Source organism: Leptosomus discolor, chromosome 20 (genome assembly GCF_034619465.1).
Source record: "Leptosomus discolor isolate bLepDis1 chromosome 20, bLepDis1.hap2, whole genome shotgun sequence".
Taxonomy (NCBI): Eukaryota; Metazoa; Chordata; class Aves; order Leptosomiformes; family Leptosomidae; genus Leptosomus; species Leptosomus discolor.
Window position 1 is genome coordinate 7,810,815 of NC_141410.1, and position 6,418 is coordinate 7,817,232.

A 6,418-nucleotide genomic window follows, 5' to 3' on the forward strand; every position below is an offset into this window, starting at 1 on the left:
CTCTGTGGGCCAGACAGCTTGTGCATCCAAGCTGCTGGGGGGACAACTTTGGGATGTAGTGCTTTCCTGGCCCTTACTTTGGTGCTTATATGTGAGCAGAGCCCTCTAGAAAATCTGGACTCGTGTATATTGAGGTCTCCTGTGCTTCCTCATGAATCATTAAGTCCATTCCAGCAGTAGCCAGGATCACGGCCTGGCCTCGTGGAGTCTCCTGAAGCTGTGCAGTGATATCCCAGGGAAGAGAGGGGACGGAGAGCGGGGTGGGTGAGGAGGCGGCCGTTCAACACCTTCCCCCACACTCTGCTTGGCTGTGTGGGCACGTAGCTGTCACTACACTCCCTTGCAAGTCTTTGGCACTGGTGCAGTCCACAGCATTCACTGGATGTGTCCTCTTTGATATAAAGAGAATGACTGCTCTAAAGCAGCATCTCTCACCAGTAGAAAAAACCCCATCCTTTCAGTTCTGTCACTCTTTGAACGAGCCCTGTAGCTGCTTTGGATGTTCTGTCTCAACGGCTAACACCAAGCGGGGAGGAAAATAAACAAGCAAACAGAGCGACAAGAGAAAAATAAAGCCCTGGAAGGAAAAAAAAAAGCAACATGTCTAGGAGACAACTCAAGGGCAGCCAGTGATGGGCAGGAGAAATCCTGCCACTTCCAGTCATATCAGGGGAAAGGAAAGTCGTGCAGACACTGTGTTACCATCCTTAAAGTGCTCAGGTTAGGGAGAATTATGACAGCTGTGTTTGTAATGCATGTGAACACGGGCAAAGAGCTGATGAGGGCTCTGGCTTCTCCCGGCAAGCACAGAGCGTGCTGGCTCTGGGCAGCCGGCGAGGCGAAGGAAGGTGCGGCTGCCGTACGAACTGGGTTCTTCATCCCCGTGCCGCAGCCACGCAGCCCCGGAGTTGGAGGGTTTGTGTTACCAGCCTGAAGGACGAGTGGGAATTACGTTTGTCAGGCTGCTGCCTGGATCCCGAGTGCTCTGCTCACCTTTTTTGGGAGCGCGGCAGGTGCACGGGGCTGGGGCTGGGGCTGGCAGGCGCTCACCAGGCACCGCAGTTACAGCTCGAAAGCTTGCCGTACCATTGTACCCTGCCAAGAGCTTCAACGCCTCTCCTCTAGCTGAGAGCCCCACGTGAGGGTGAAGACCCCTGTCATCACAGCAGTGTGCTTAGGGAAAAATCACTCATTTCTGTGGCAAGCTAAGGGTCAGTTCCTTTTTTTGGGGGGAAAAGTCAAAAAGGATAAAATCCATTGTGATTCACTCCTGGGATGGCGAAAGTGAGCTGGGAAAGGCATGAGCAACTACTTAATCCCCTTCCCATAGCTCCCAGGCGGTCAGATACCAGAGCTAATAAGTGCTCCTGCAAAGTGCCGGTCCCCCAGGCTGGGATGGTGAGCAGAGGCGCTGTCACACAGCCTGGCAGCAGCGTGAAGCGGCTGGGACGTGTGCAAGGCACGGCTGGAGGAGACAAGAGACCCCGTGAGCTGGGAAAGGTGCGGGAGATGTGGGGGTGGCGGTGTACCACACCTGGTTACTCACACCGTGGCCGCTCCTGACATGCAGCGGGCGGAGTGGCTCGCAGGCCAGCAGCGCTCGGTCCTGCACGGCCGCGGTGGCAGAAGCAGCCCTTTCCCTGAAGGGCTTCTGGATGAAGAGAAGTGATTTGCAGGAGGTCACCCGGCAGGGCAAGAAGTGGGGAGTCAGGAAAGAAGAGCGTGGAGGAGGGCCCTTCATAGGTGGGCAACAGAAGGAAAAAACCTGGGACCCAGAGAAGAGCGGAGAGACGTTCGCAGAACTCCACGTGGGAAGCTGAAGCATCCAGCCAGTAACTGCTGTGTGAGCCCCAGATCTGACTTGGGGCGAAAAGCCTCTGCTATCACATGCAAACAATTTAGCTTGAGAAACATGGTTTTATTGCCTGCCGAGTGCTTTTCCAAATGGGACCTGGAGCTTTCACACACTTCTCTGCCTCTTCTGCATTCTCTTATTCCTCAGAGGCAGCAGGATTTTTATCTTCATCCAGCATTAAAAAATATCCATAAAACCAGCTGCCTCAAAAAATAAAGCCCCTTTCCTAGTCCATGCTAATAATTTACTATTATTCCAGGTTTTATTACAAGCTCTTTCAAGGGCTGCCCAGAGCCCCATCCGTAAATAGCACATAACTCAGGCCATGAGGATTTCCTCCCCGGTGGGACTTTTAATGTCTAAACCAGAGGTGTCAAACAAGCAGCTCAAAGACCCGTTGTGGCCCTGGAGAGTTCTACATCTGGACTATATCTCAGTGCTTAACACATTAGCTTTTGCCCCAAGCAGCTCCGGATTTCCCTCGTCAGCTTGCACTGAACCGGAGTTAGATTTGATTTAAGAGGCTAAGCATTCAAAGGAAAAGAAAAGGTACCTGCTTAAACGTTCAAAGTGCTGCCCCGAAGGCTCCCAGGGTTTTGGAGCAGGGTGCAGGCACATATCTCCCCTGAAGCGATGCACATTGCACCCAGACCTGCTTGGAAGAGGGAGGGAGGAAGGGCTCCCTGTGCCAGGCGCTGGTCCCACGCACCATCCCTTGCTCTCTGGTTATCGCTGCATCTACGCACAACCTGCAGGCTCGTGGCTGTGCGCGCTTGAGAGCTGCGGCTGCCCTCAAAACCCGACTCATCTCCCTGGCGGAGGGTGACTCTGGAGCGCCCGGCTGGGTGCCTGGGCTGCTCGGCAGGCTGGCACGGGAGGGAAGCTGTAGCTTGTGTCCTGGCATGGGAAAGGGAGCACTGGTGGCTCAGTGTCCTCCTTTTTCTTCCCAAGAGATGGAGAGTGTCCTCAGAGGGGGAACTGGGGAGACTGGGACTCTCTTCCTGCCTCTTCCATTACCTTCGTGGGTGGCACTAAGTCGTTTCCTTTTCTGCTTTTGCTCGGTCTCTGCCTATTCTGGCGGCCGGGACTGTCCCCTTCGGCTGTGCACATACTGTCCGGCACAGTACGGCTCTGATCTCAGCTGGGCCCTTAGGGTACAACAGCATAAACAAGTAAAACACTGAAGTGCCGCTTGCGTAGAGAGATGGAGACAGTGCCACATCCCTCCTCCTGCTGCAGAAATGTCTGTCACCGATAACATTTTGGGACAAATTCCTTACTGTGGCTTGTTTAGAGCACTCTTTAGCTTGCTGATTCCAGTCCTAAACCGAGCAGCTGGTCTGGAGTGTCAATGAAAAGGCTGCTGGGGGTAGATGATGTGGGTCTCACAGCCCCACAGCTCAGGACCCAGCCCAACTTGGACGCTCAGCCCTGGGATTTGTCCCATGCTGAGTCCTTTCGAATGCAAAGATCAGGCTTAGGGGAGAGAAAAGAAACTACAATTCTGTGTGGTTTTTCGTGTCCTAAATCCTCTCGATGCACTAAATCCTGAGCCCACCTGTGGCCTGAACCTGCCCCAAGTACAGTATCTCATGAGACCGCAACAGCGGGGTTGTACATTGTCGCTTTAGAGGATGGACATTCGGTTGTAGCAGCCTCCTCTGAGCGGCCTGAATTCCTGCAGCCCTTGCAGAAAGAGGCTCGGGTGCTCAGCACCAGCCAGGATCTGGCTCACGCCTTGGGGAGAACGCTCCCTGGTTTCGCTGCAGCACGGCCCCGACAGCTGGCAGGGCATGGATGGATCTACACACCGCAGAGGAGCTGCGGAGAGCGCCCGGCCTCCCCATACACCCCGAGGAAGCCCAGTGCCTTTATCTCTCTTCCGTTTGAGGCTTGTGTTTCAGCGCTGGCAAAGAGGCAGGTGTGCTGGGGAAGCCAGCCCAGACAATCCATCCCGAGCTCCTTCCACACAGCACCTGCTGCATTTCTAAAGGGCTTCTGCCCCGGATGCCTCCACGTGAGGTCCGGGTGGATCCTGTTAAACTCCCTGGCAGAAGGCAGAAAGAGCACCAGGTCTGCAGACTCTCGAGCGACTCTCCGCCGCCTTTCTTTTCTGGACGCCCACTCCCTTCCCCCTGGCCCCCGCCTCCCCGTTCTTCTTCTCGTCTGCCTGCAGCAGGTTGATAGGCGAAACCTGCTGCTCCTGTGTAAGTGTTGTAATGACATTAACAATCTGCCACCGGCAAGTTTCCAGCGTGAGGCGAGCAGCCTCTGCTCCGAGCGTGCAATCTTGGCAGGCTGACACTTTCCCATGCCTTCTGCCCTCTGTCAGCGGGGAGGTGGGCCACTCCCAGCCTGACAGCTCCGACAGGATACCTTCACAATGACTGAAATAATAGACCTAGCGATGGGAAAATGAGGCCAAGAGAACCCAAGGGTGAATTACAAGATGAATAACTTCCCTGAAGCCACGTCCCAGAGCATGCCTTGGCCTGCTGTTGATTCACCAGCTGACTTCCCCTCCTTTGCCTTGCTCCACCGCCCTCTGCTCCCCTCCTGGGAGACAGACCTGTCTGGATTCCGTCACTCGCCTAAAATAACTGAGAGGGTTCAGAGAGGAGAGGAAAGGCAGCCGAGAGGACAGGCGCAGAAAAGCGTGGAGCAAGCCCTGCGAAGTGTCAGCCCTGCGTGCTTGGAGAAACGCACGCTCTGAGTGCGACTTTTAGAAGTGGCAACCAGGTGAGGACGGGCTGTTGCCAGCAAGAGTTGCAGAAGTTGTTTTGTTGGCTACGTCCATCCTTTCTGGCCTTACACTCCCCACTTTAACCTAAAGCTTTGGATGGAGTTCCTGAGCTGCGTTCGCTCAGGTACCAGCTCTGGTGCCAGAAAGAAGCAGTGGCATCTGTTGCTCTAGAGAACGATGTGCTCTCCAAACTGGGGACCCCTGGCCATACAGCTGGCCCCAGACAGGGAGGTCAGACCCGCTGACAGAGGTACAGGCGCAAAGAAGCAGGGCAAAGACGGCAGCACTACACCACATGCAAAAGTAAGCGGGGCAGCAGCCACCAGAATGGCCCCCTGCCCTCCACGGTGGCGAGAGATGGCTGCTTCAGTTTTCGAGGAAGCAGCCGGTCCTGGGGCTAAGCAGTGAGATTAGGAGACAGCTCATTAGCGGGCGACTGATGCGAGGAACCTGCGTTTTGCAGCCGCCTGCGGTGTCAGCACAGGGTTGTCTTACAACAACACCGGGCTGGCGCTGGTCTACCTACCACCGACAGCCCTTGGACTTTCCGTCAGGGCGCAGTTAGCAGCTACGATGAAACAGCCCTGAGCGTCGTGCTCCCCAGCAGGTAACCAAAGCGAGGGCCAGCACAGCATCATGGCAAGGTGCTCTGCCCACGGTGCTTTAAAATTTGCTTGCTTTTTGCCCTGGGTTTTGAAATGCACCAGGGCTATGTCCAGTTGGAGATGAGTCCTGTTTCTATTCGCATTCCATATTCTGCAATTCGTATACATGTCAATCAAAACTGTTGTTAGCCATAGCTGTCACGTCAAGTCCACGTCTAACAACACAAGTGATTGACAGCAAAGTTTGTTATCTGTGAATGTGTCATCCCATCCAGCACCCAGTGCTGGAGTGCTGCCTGACAGGTCATCAGTGGGAGGCTTCCATCATCCATATATTATGAGATGGTTCGAACAAATCATTTTTCAGCTAGCCTCAGACACACGCGTTCTTCTGCATCCCTGTTAAGCTGAGATATAGGATTTGACAGTGGAAGGGGGTGGAGGCTGATGGACCTTGGTCGGAGGAATCCTGGAGGGTCAGCAAATAAAACCAGGCTATATTCATTTCTGTCCTAACTCTTCTGAAGGAATTTGGGGCAGCGGGTTTGCAAAGAAGCAGAGTATGGGAAGAAAATCACTGCAGAGGAGCACGTCTCTGAAGGCCTTTCATTAGAAAGGCCCAAGATGTAGTGGCTTAGCAAATTTTTACACAGACTGTGACAGCTCAAAAAGAGCTCTCACATTTGCCTTCTTGCTTTCTCATTTTCTGTAAGAACCAGCCTAAATCCTTTTTTGCAAAGAACTGTGTGGAAAGAGGAAACGATAAGTAGAGAGTGACCCATGCTCGCCAGCCAAAAGGAGGTCGGGATGAGTTCTGAATGGAAGTTTGGGTTACCACTTAATTGTTTTCGTATACTAGTTCACTGGCCATAGAAATCAGTGGAATGGAAAGACTCCAGTTAATCTTGATAAAGTTTGAGTCAGGCCTTCGGTGCAATACGATCCCAAAGAGGTGCACGTTTCAGGACCCGATAAAGGTTAGCAGGGCAGTTCACCTCTGAGAACAGCTGCACGCGCAACAGAGGGAGAACTCGGGAGCGAATCAGTCACAACTCAACGTCCACAGTTAAAGTTTAAAGTCATATGAAAATACAGTGACTTGCTAAATGAACTGTTTAGGGTTTCAAGCTCTGTTTTCTTTTTTTACGCTACAAATACTATTTCACATTTAACGATGAGGTATATTATTATGACACACCTTAGACAAAAAGATTG